Consider the following 12,803-nt stretch of genomic DNA (forward strand, 5'->3'; position numbering starts at 1 on the left):
CACTTTTGCATGAAAGAAACATTCATAGTGTGATGGATAATAGCAATTTGTATAATTTAGTGACATTTACGCAAAAATCACATCTTGGTTATTTTTCGATAACTAACAACAGCGATTTTGATTATGAATTTGTTTTATAAAATTATAAGCTGTTGCACTACAAAAATATAGATTGTAAGAAAAATGTTATGCTTAAAGAATGAAAAATACCTTACGGTACTTTTTAAATTGTATACGTCTTTCGATACCCTTGATAGAGTATTCGGTACTTTTATTTTATTTTCCAAACATCAAAATGCTTTAAATAATACAAATTTTTTTCACATCCATATATTACTGTAATATGTATTTTTTAAAATTTTTAGAGGAGAGGCTTTACTGCTGCTCATTTTAAACCAGTCGTTTTAATTTTATATATATGAAAAATAATCACTTTGGGGTTACACGTTTTATAAATATAAAATTATGTATGTTAAAATATTTGTAATTAGGCAAATAGGTCAGATTAAGTTTTTATTAAATAGAGTAACACATGCAAGGGCTATCCTAAAGAGAGAGATGCCATCCTGGAGAAATTTTGAAGAAAACTGACCTTTGAGTGGGTATTAAAAATAATACTTATAATTTTCATTCAAATTATATTCATATATATTTTTGATGTAAAACTTTTGGGTGTATGCTAAATTGGTGTAAATTACTTTACACGAAAAATATAGTGAATGCACAGAAATTTAAGATATGCACATGCCGGAAATGAAAAATAGGAAATATGTATGGGTATTTATGCATGTGCTTGCAAAAAGCATGTATCTGCCTTTGACAAAATACTTAAATATTCATTAAATTATTTATAAATGTATTTGAAATGAAGAATTTATTCACTTATAAACAACTGTGAAAGTACTGTGAAGAAATCTGAAAATTAAATATATCTAATTTATAATGATTATAAATGTTATCTAAATATATAATAACCTTAATATTGAATTGTAAACATAAATTGAAATCCTGTTGACAAATACGTTATAAAACTCTTTAAGCAAGAATTGTTCGCATTGGAAAGCAATCTGTTAAAAGGTATTGTAAAGCAAATGTTATGAGATGCGCACTTAAGAATGTAATAAAGAGTTTTGGAATATGTATTGTTGAAATGAAAGGTAAAAAAAAAAATCTGATAAGCATAATTAAAAGAATTATTCCCCTTACATTTTATAATAACTCAGTTACAAGTTTTAAATAATACTTTAAAAAAAAATTATTTTATTCCCTTTCAGAAATGTTCAGAGAAAGTCAAGTACGACTTAATACCTATTTAATTATTAGGAATTAGCGAAATACTTATTTCTCGAAATACAGTATTTCGCTAATTCCTAATAATTCTCTAATTTAAAATGAACCGAATAGAGCATTAATTATAAATTGACTTACATTTTTCGATTTAAAAGATGCCTGAGAAGCCAAAAAATCATGTCATATTTAAGAAAGTATTTTAGGAAGAAGCTCTATAAATAGAAAAGAAATAATGCATAATTTTAATATTAATAATACAATAAACTTTGATCTTAATTTTTGTACCTTAACCGAATAAAATCGAATTACCTTAATTTTCTTTTCTAATGTAATTAACGAAAACTTGTGAAAATATTTCATTCAAATTAAACCATTCTGAGAAAACTGTCCTGTGAAAAGTATAGCATTTAATTCCGTTCAGAATGAAATGTTGTTTTCACATACTTAGGATTCTGAAGTGTTGTAGAAAAAGAAAATATATACATTTATATGTATATTTACGACGTAATTACAAAATATTTACATCCGAACGCGTCAAATCCCATTGAACTCAATGGTAAATGATCCAATGTTTTGGTCACTATGTAGGGATCGTCGGTGCTTCAGAGCAGGGTACGCGAGAAACTTGTTTAGGGCGACTCCATCTTACTTCCTACCTCCATGGGCTTCACTTTCTTCGTACTGCAATAGCAGAGACGCCATCTCCATGCATTCTAATCTCCTTGGATTTAATGATGTTTTTGCGTGATATCTGTACGTAAGGACAGAATAAAAGACTCGTTTCCTCCAAAGAAATTATAAAACTGCTTTAAAATGAATTCTGAGTACGCGCGTACGTATCTCGCATAACTCAAAAACGAGTAGCCTCAGAACGTTGAAATTTTGTATATAGGACTGCTATAACATGTAGATGGGCATCTCGTATTTTGATTGCAATCAGCCGCACCAAACGTATATAAATATTTATATATATATATCCACTCTGTTACCCGGCTCAGTGATCTCAGTTTTTGTACTCTTATATGTTTGTAAATTGTACATTTTTTGCTTTAAAAATGATTGAATTATACTGTTTTTATCTTTCGGTTTTTATGCCTTTTGTAAATCTGTGTGCAATACTTTTAGAATTATCAACAATTTTAAAGTTGTTTAAGTGCCGCTAAGCCTTTTTTTTTAATGGCGGCCATTGATTGCTTACATTTGAAACAGCAGACTAGTGGATTTGTTGCCAATCTAGAGAAACTAATCTTCGCAACAACAAAGATAACGCCTTCATTTATTATTGTAAATTTAATCATGCTTAATAATTTCTGGAATTTTTTCGAGGAAATAAGTGTTTAAGATTTACTTCGTAATTTTTAATATAGATATTTTGAGTTTTTGTGTATTTTTGCCTTCTCGAGAAGTGAAAACTGAATTAATTGAATGAGAAATACTGAATCGTCTGTGAAAAACTGTTTCTATTTTGTTTTGTTTGCTTAATTTCTTTGATACATTATTCTAGCTTTATTATAGTATTTGAATAGAACATGTGGCAACGATTAGATAATTCTATTCTTTAAATGATATAAATTTCTTGCATTATTAGTTATAATATGAACGAAGTATAATACTGTTAAGTGAATCTAGCGCCAGAGTGTCGCTATGGTAAACAAATACTATAGTGAATTTGTAGTGAATTTATTTTATTGTGGTTTATGCGCTGTCGGCGAAGTACATTTAATTCAACCCAATAAGTGTAAATGAAATGCAAGAAAAAATGCGTATAATTTAATATTCCGTACAAGGAATTCATGTGGTGTAGACATCAGATTTTTTTTAATAGGTGTACGACCCTGAAGTCTTTAGTCATTCATTCGCTTGCTGACTTTCGACTTTGTAGGACGTGCGTGTTTATCGCTCTGCGAGACCGGGTTATTTCAGCCTTGTGAGCGCGTTCGCGCCATTTCGCCTCGTGGTTTTTTGGTCTGCGTGGTTTTACGGTGTTTCTCTTCGGATGTGCTTGTGTTTTGCTCTACTCGTATGTGATACTGTTTAGTGATTCCCCTGTCTTCGGTGTGTATTTGCAAAGGAGGGAAAGGAGTTTCCCCCATCCAAATCCAATTCTTCAAATAACGGAATTATGAAGGCGTCGGATCGCTGCCATGTGACTGGTTTAACAGATCGAATACGGACATTCCCCATTAGACTGCGACTCGAAATCTCTGCTTGGCAAGGACAGCTTCACTCCAGAGCAAGGATGTCAAACTCGCGGCCCACAACAAATATTTTTGAGGCCCGGCCAATATATCGGCAAATAATAATATATAATAATAAAATAACATATCGACGAAGAAAAAAATGAAATGTTTACTGCTAAGTAATTAACGATAATTTATTCAGTGTTGTTAGATTATTCACAGCGAGCTGACACACACACTACTTAAATTACAAATGCGTGTGAGTAGCTTGCGTTCAGCTACCTTCGGCTTTTGGGGGACACGTGCACTCAGACCTTGTACGCATCCCCCGACAGCCGAATGTGGCCGAACTCATGGTCTCAGTTTTCCAATCATAGTTTTGTACGATATATTGTTGCATGCATGTGCATGCACTTTGCTTTATTATTAATTATTACTTAATGCATATTGTTACGGATTTCATAGTTATTTATTTAGTTAGTTTTTTTTTATTTAGAATTGTAATTAGATTTGCTTCATGTTGCCTTAGCAACGCAGACGATTTTTGAAAAGCGTTGGAAGGTTAAAATAGAACAGCGCGTGCATTTAATACCTAATAAATAAAAATCTTGTAATTGCTGTTGCCATCCACAAAAATCCAGATATTTATAGATGTTTCCAGTATATTCGAGAAATTAATTATAAAGCTTATAAAAGCCGAGAACAAACAACTCATCTCAGTAGTAGCTGTAGTTCTAACGAACTGTTTGTTTACTTAATGCTGTGATTGATTTGTAGCGATTTCGCTGTGAGATAGAATTAGTTTCTCTGTTTTGAATTGATTTTTGCTAAACGTTTGACATTTTGTGATATTTGTAGAATATTTTTGAAGAAATATTTCAGCATTTTGATTTATCTCTTGTGGGAAGAATAAATTTTTAACTTTTTAACGTTAATCGTGTTTATTCCAGCCCTTTGTATTCAGTATGTCTATATCAAAACCAAGTGGTAGTAAAATTAAACGAAAAATTGCTGACGAACATAGAATATTCCAAGTAAAATAGGAGTTAGAATATTTTTGCTGTGAAATAAAAGATAAAATAATCTGCTTGATATGTAATAATACTATTAATGTACCAAAGTTATATAATATTAAACCTCATTACGAACAACACAAATCGAAATATAACAATTACGAAGGATTAATGAGAGAAGAAAAGTTGAAAGAGCTCAAGTTAGGAGTGAAAAAGCAACAGTCCATGTTTAGTAAAGTATTGCAAGAAAGTGAAGCGGCGGTATATGCAAGCTACGTCTTGTCCGAGTTGATAGCTAAACATTCGAAGCCTTTTACTGACGGTGATTTCATCAAGGAATGCCTAATGAAAGCTGGAGAAATTGTTTGTCCTGGAAATGTGAAGGCTTTTCAATCAATTTTATTGTCTCGAAATACAGTTGCGTAAAGAGTTACAGATTTAGCCGCGAATTTAAGTGATCAGATCAAAGCAAAATCATCTAGTTTCGAAAGTTTCTCCATTGCCTGTTACGAGAGCGCGGACATTAGTGGCAAAGCTCAATTAGCAGTGTTTCTTCGTTCTTATCACAAGAATTTTAACATTTTTGAGGAATTTACTGGAACTAATACCGATGCCTGGTACCACCACAGGAGAAGATATATTTACTTGTGTTTTTGGACTTCTGCAGAAATACAATCTACCTTTGCAAAATTAAATTCTGTAGCTACAGATGGCGCTCCATCAATGACCGGGAAAAACAAGGGCTTCGTAGCATTACTAAGAAAAAAACTTAGTGAAATTCACGGTTCAAACATTCATCATATGCATTGTATTATACATCAAGAAGTTCTATGCACGAAAGTAATAAATATGGGGAATGTTTTGTCATATATAAAAAAGTTATAAATTTTATAAGATCTCGAGGTTTAAATCAGCGTCAATTCACTGCTTTCTTAAGTGAGTTAGATAGTGAATATTCGGATTTATCCTACTATACCGAGGTACGTTGGTTATCTTGCTCCAAGATTCTCAAACAATTCTGGGATTTGAAAGAAGAAATATGTCAGTTTTTAAAAACGAAAAATCAAGACGTAAGTTTGTTTTACGATCCAATATGGATACAAGATTTATATTTCTTGGTTGATATAACCAAACACTTAACCGATTTAAATTTACCGTTACAAGGAAAAGATCATATCATTACAAACATGTCTGACATAATTAAAGCATTCAAATGTCAACTAGTTCTTTGGGAAAAACAACTTAAAAATGAAGATTTGACGCACTTCCCGACGTGCAGCATGAACAAATCTAGTTTAGATGATACTTGTTCGTATCAAAAATACGCAGAAAAAATTGCAAATTTAACAACTGAATTTGAAACGAGGTTTAATCATTTTAGTTCCTTCGAAGACATTTTTTTTTTTTTTTTTTTTGTTTTTGTTTTCTTCGATTTTTCTCAATAAGTATTGACTCAGTACACAGCCATATGCAAATGGAGGTGATCGAGGTTCAATGCAACTCAAATTTCAAAGCAAAATTCATTGAAGTGGTCGTGCCTGAATTTTACAAATATTTACCAGCCAGGTTTGAAAACACTCGAAAATTCGCATATGAAATTATTTCCATGTTTGGTAGCACTTATTGGTGAGAGCAGTTATTTTCAGTCATGAAAGGTAATAAGTCTCCTATTAGAAACTGAATTAATGATGCTCACCTTGGGTCAGCGTTGAAAGTTATCACTGCAAACAAAATTTCTGCCGAAATAGGAAAGATAAAAGCAGAGAAGAGATGTCAAGTATCAGGACGTAAACATTAAATTTTTCTTGTTCTTTTCTATATATATATATATATATATATGTTTATTATTGTATTATTCGAAATAAATCTACGTTTGTATGAATATTGATTTTTTTTTCTTGCGGCCCGCCTAAAGTTAAACCTTGTTTGTTTGGCCCAAGTGTACCTATGAGTTTGACATCTCTGCTCCAGAGGATTTAGTTCGAGCTCTTCATGTTAAGGCCTCTATAGAAGCTGAAGTCAAAGCTGCAGGAGCTAATTTTGTCCGCATGATGAAAAAGGTGAAAAATGCTGATACTAAGAAGGAAATGCAAGAGGATTTCGACGATTATCGTGCCGCTGCGGAAGGACTCTGCAGAATAATTAAAGGTGAGTTTTTCTGTGCCAATAACCCAAACGTTAATATCCTTGATACTGTTTTTTGTGCTTCTATGCAAAATCAAACGACTAATATTAGTAGTAATGTTAACGATTGTGATATTGTATGCTTAAATGATCACGTTGATAATGGTAATAACAAACCTCTTAAGCCAAAACGGCCTTCTAAAAAAATTGCTAAAAGATCGATAAACGACTTCAGAGACAGGACGGCTTTATTCAGCCGCGAAATACGTCTCCCCCCTCAAAATTAGTTAAAGCAAACATTGATGTAGTTATTAGTAATAAATTTGAAAAATTGTCAATTGATGATAATGATGTTAATATTGATAATGAAAATGCAATGGAAATTTCCACTCAGTCTGGAAATGAGGCAGTTGAACCTCCGAGAATTAAACCTTCAATGGTTAAACCAGAAGCCAAATTTTCAGACTTTGTTAAAGTGCTTAAAAATGATAACAAATGTGAATTTACAAGCAAAATTAGTGGTGAATTCTTAAACGTTTTTCCGAAAACGGAAGATGATCACCGTATTATTATTAGTTATATGAATGAGCGTAAAGTTGACTATTATATAATTACTGCCAAATTTGAAAGGCCAGTAAAGGTGGCCATACGAGGCCTTCCGATTGACTGCCCGTCGGAAGAAATAAGAGAGGAGCTTAATGCATTAGGATTCAAAATAAAAAAGGTGGCGCAGATGCATCGCTTAAAAACACGAGCCCCCATGCCTTTTTTCCAGGCGTTAAAATTCAACACTGTCAAACAAAAGGATGTGTTGTGCAGTGTCACAACTGCCAAAACTTCCACCACTCATCAGACGTATGTAAACTACAGCCGCGCTGTGTTAAGTGCGCTGGCTCACATCGAACAGAGAATTGTTCAGCTAAAAGACGATATTTTAAAGTGCTGCAACTGTTTACAGCAAGGACATACTGCAAATTATCGCGGATGCCCGAAATTCCCGGTGCCTAGCAAAAATGATAAAAGTAATGTTGATTTTAATTCTAAGCCACTCTGGAAAAATGTTGTAAATAATGATAAAACTGAAGGTAATAGTAATTCTAATTCGTATGCAAATGTGTTAAAAAATGGTAAAAGTATCCCTAAACAAGTTAGTAAGCCACAACCTGAGAATTATATTAATGTGTTAAGTGATATAATTACATTTGTTAAAGAAATTGCAAATGGTTTTAAAGGATTATCTATAATGACTATTCTGAAAAAAATTGCTAGTAAAACGCCTGAGATACAGGCTACTGACAATGAAATTGATAAGCTGTTTTTACTGTTTGAAGTGTTCGAAGGTATATTTGGTTCTCTCAATAATGATAAATAATGGCTGTAAATGTATATAATCATGTCAATATCTTTACATGGAACGCCAATGGACTGGCTTCCCAATATCATGAGCTTCGGGACTTTGTAAATAAGTACGTACCCGATCTGTTTTTCCTACAGGTACACAGACTTAGACCTAATCACCCAATTTATGTACCAAGTTACACGGTTTTCATATCTGACAGGAGGCATGACTTCGGAAGATTGTTCAGAGAACTCAAAATTCGCAGGATAGAAGAAATTTTAATAAATGCAATTTAGAACTTAGGCTCATGATGATTAAGTATTCGTCAGAGGCATGGGAAAATTTTGTAGATAGCCTGCCCCACACAGATTCTACTGTTTGGAGAATTAGTAAAGCGCTCAGAAAGGAGAACAACATTGGCCCAATTAAAAATATCAACCAGGCTTTTCATAAAGCTGAGGATATTGCAAACATCCTCGCTAGTGGTAGTCACGTGACAGTTACCTCGACTTCATTAACATTCATTCCCGGAGAAGACGTACGGGGTCTTGTGACCCTTGGAGACTGCTCGTCTTGACTATCGGTAAGAAACTTTTGTTTTGACCCGAATGTTTTACAGTATTACTTAGTGGGTTCGGTGACTTGCTGTTCGGCATGGAGGAAGAACCCGGATCGTTTTACGCATTATTCGCGCAGTTTTATGCACTAAAAGAAGATTTTGATAAACTTCAAGAACTAAAGGAATCGACAGGTATTACCGAGGAACAGGAAAAATGTCTTTGCTCTATGCGAGCCGAATTGGAAGCGAAATATTATATGATATATCGAAAAGATGGTGTAGAAGTTCTAAATCAGGCATTTTCTAATACTAACAATAAGCAAAAATCAGACAACCGTTGGCAGGATGCACCCATTTCAAAACGCGGTAGGAAACGTAGCAGTTCGAACGAGGAAACGCACCCCCCGCTAAAATCTGCAAATCAATTCAATTCCTTACAAAAAGTAAATTTAGATGGCAACAGAATGGAAGAGGACAATGTCCTGGAAGAAGATAAGTGTACCCCTAACCCAAATCCCTTCATTCAACCCAGACAGTATGCTGGGAAAATTCCCCCGCTAGTTATCACTAAGACCATTAACTGGAAGGATTTTAGGAAAGAATTAAAAGATAACTTAAAAAATGAAAAATTTGAATGCAAAAAAGGCGAAAATATGGTTCTTAAATTAAGCTCCGCCGACGATTATAAAAAGTGCAGGATAAATTAGAAAAGGAGGAAATTCCGTATCACACCTTTTTATTAAACTCAGATAAATGTAACAGATTGGTCATAAAAGGACTCATCACGGATTACCAGGCTGACGAAATTAAAGAAGAGTTAGAAGCTCAGAAAATACCGATAATTAAAGTCATACCCATCACTAGAATGAGACACGGTATTGCTACACAGCTGCCGGTTTTTTATGTTGAAACCCCCCGTAATGACGAGGGTAAGAAAATATGGCAAGTTAAATACTTATGTGATATGAAGGTTACTATAAAATCTTATAAAGGTAGGCCCGGACCAACGCAATGTTTTAATTGCCAAAGGTACGGGCATACCCAGAAGGCATGTCACAACGAACCGCGATGTGTACGCTGTACTGAATCGCATAAATCTTTCGAATTCCCATATAAAAATAAAAAGGAACATGCAGCCCAGTGTGTCCTTTGTAACGGTTCGCACGCAGAGTGTAGTCTTGATTGCCCCAAGAGGCCTAAAAATATGGAACATTCTCCCAAACACTTTGACAATAAGAAAATCATACCCAGCGCCATGACTGAAACAGCGAAAAATTATACTCGCTCAACTGAGAGCCAATCAGAAAAAGGCTCCGACTCCAAAAAGTACGCGGCCGCCGCCGCACCGATAACTAGAAATAAACCCAAGCCAGGAGGAAAAAACCTCTCAAAATAATGACGAAAACGATATTGAAGGTTTTAATAGATTTATTAAAAATTTATACTCTCTGTACCTACAATTTAAAGAAGCAGATGACCAGATGAATAAGTTAAGGGTGGCTCTTGAAGCCATTAAGATGTTTGATATGAACAATCATGTATAATCACATCCAAAACAACTTAGCATGTAACAGTAGGCATATTAACTATGCAAAATTTATGTACTTTAACTGTAATGGCATAAAATGTCAAGTAACTGAAATTAAAGACTACATTAACAGGCATAGCTTAGATATCGTTCTTTTTAATGAGACGAATCTCAGGACGACTGACTTCCTAAAGATCGCAAACTTCGATGTGTTTAGAAGCGACCGAATACATAACCGTGGTGGAGGCACCGCCACAGCTGGCAAAAGGTACCTAAAATGCTGCAAATTCGCATTACCCATTTTTAACAGCATAGAAGCATGTGCGTGTATTCTGAATAGCAAAGGAGTAGAATATCTCATAGTTTCGATTTATAAGCCACCCGGAAACTCGCTCAATACGTAGGATTTAGATTATATTGCAAGGTTGGGCTATCCTACTATCATCGCAGGTGATATGAATTGTAAAAATAAAGACCAAGATGGAATTGTGTTATATAACTACATAATAAACAATAATGTACAAATTTTTGCTCCTACGGAGCACACGTATTGCCCTATGACTCGCAGCAACTCTGATATGCTTACTTTTAATGTTTCGCAACAGCCTTATCTCTGTGGACAATGATCTATCCTCCGACCATTTACCTGTTCGTTTTACCCTCTACGGGCTACGACATGGATTACCACCCATGAAGACTCGGACAAACTGGATTCAATACCAGAATGAAATTAATAATAACATCACTCCTAACGCAAATCTTAACTCAAAAGAAGAGATAGACACTGCTATACAAAACTTAAATATTAAAATCTGGAGTGCCTTATAAAATGCTCAATTTGTTAAAAATGAAGACATAACCCTCCCCTACAACATCAGATTAAAAATTAAAGAGAAAAACAGACTTCAGTTCAGTTCAGAAACAGTTCAGAGAACTCAAAATCCGCAGGATAGAAGAATATTTAATAAATGCAATAAAGAACTTAGGCTAATGATGATTAAGTATCGCTCAGAGGCATGGGAAAATTTTGTAGACAGCCTATCCCACACATATTCTACTGTTTGGAGAATTAGTAAAGCGTTCAGAAAGGAGGAGAACAACATTGGCCCAATTAAACATAACAACCAGGCTTTTCATAAAGCTGAGGATATAGCAAACATCTTCTCTAGCGATTACGAAGACCTGTCAACTTATTCAATGCTTGCCTTCGCAATAATTATATTCCACAGACCTGGAAGATTGCCACTATCATTGTCATCAAAAAACCTGGAAAAGAAAACAAATTTACAACTAGCTATAGACCTATTTCTCTTCTTCCCTCCATTTCAAAAAAGATTATATCAGTATGCTCAAGATAATAATATCCTCTCACCATACCAATTTGGCTTTCGTAAAAAATACTCTACCATTCATCAAGTCTCCCGCATTGTGGAAAAGATTGGAGAAGCCTTTAATAAAAAAGAAACTGTTGCAGCCCTTTTCCTGGATGTCGAAAAGGCTTTTGATAAAGTCTGGCATACTGGATTAATATACAAATTAATTCACTACATTTTTCCTCCGGAAATTATCAATCTTATTTATAGCTATTTAAGCAATAGGTTTTTTCAAGTCAAAATCAATAATGAATATTCTACTCGTAGAAACATTATGGCGGGGGTACCTCAAGGAGGAAACTTGGCTCCCTTCCTCTATTTAATATATGTCAATGACTTCCCCAAACATCCTGGTACAGAAATTGCTCAATACGCTGATGACACAGCCATATTTTCCGTATCTATCAACTCTAAACATGCTCAGCATAAACTTCAACTAGCTGTAAACAATATGCAAAACTGGCTTCAAAACTGGAAAATTAAAATTAACCCTAATAAAAGTATCAACATCATCTTTAAAAGAAGCAATAAAAACCCTGTCTGTAATCCTCTGCAAATCAATAACAGTCCTGTTATCAGAGCCAACACTGTTAAATATCTAGGCATCACTCTGGATGTGAAACTTAATTTCAAAGACCATATCTCATGTATTTGTGAAAATACCAGAAAAGCATACTTAAGTGTTTACTCCATCATTAATCATCATTCTAAACTTAGCCTTCAAACCAAGCGCATTATTTATCTACAATTAATTCGACCTGTCATGATGTATGGCTCCCCAGTTTGGGCGGCTGCTGCCAAAAGTAATAGAAAACCATTGCAAGTTTTACAAAATAAAATTATTAGGATCATCACTGGAGCTCCATGGTTTGTTCGCAATATCATACTTCACAATGACCTCAAAATTAATACTATTGTTGAAGAAATTCTAAGAAGTGTTCATAAATTCTATGAAAACCTTTCTGCCCATCATTCGTCTATTATTCAAAATATTGGAAATTATGATTTTACAATAGACCAGCCTTATAAAAGACCGCGCACCATTCATCACAATGTTCAATGGTAGATTGCTTAATTTGTATATATTTTTCAACTTTAGCTTTATATTTGGACTCTGAACGTAAAGCATTTGTTTTTTACATACTATTTACTCAAGAATTTGCACTTATAATCAAGATTTCCTATTGGTCCAGGAGGACACACCTTTATATGCAAGATTTTTATTTACTACGTACCTTCTATGCATCAGAATTTGTTTCTATTATTTATCTCAAGTATTTTACTCCTTTTCATACTACAAAAATGTAACGGCACCTGTATATAGACTTTATTATTTAAAAAATGCGCAAATTATGTAATTCTACAGTTCTCATCGACTCTCCAATCAACATCATGGG

The sequence above is a fragment of the Stegodyphus dumicola genome, chromosome 11 (assembly GCF_044657685.1).
Source record: "Stegodyphus dumicola isolate Sdum_Otavi_A_Nest chromosome 11, ASM4465768v1".
NCBI classification, from domain to species: domain Eukaryota; kingdom Metazoa; phylum Arthropoda; class Arachnida; order Araneae; family Eresidae; genus Stegodyphus; species Stegodyphus dumicola.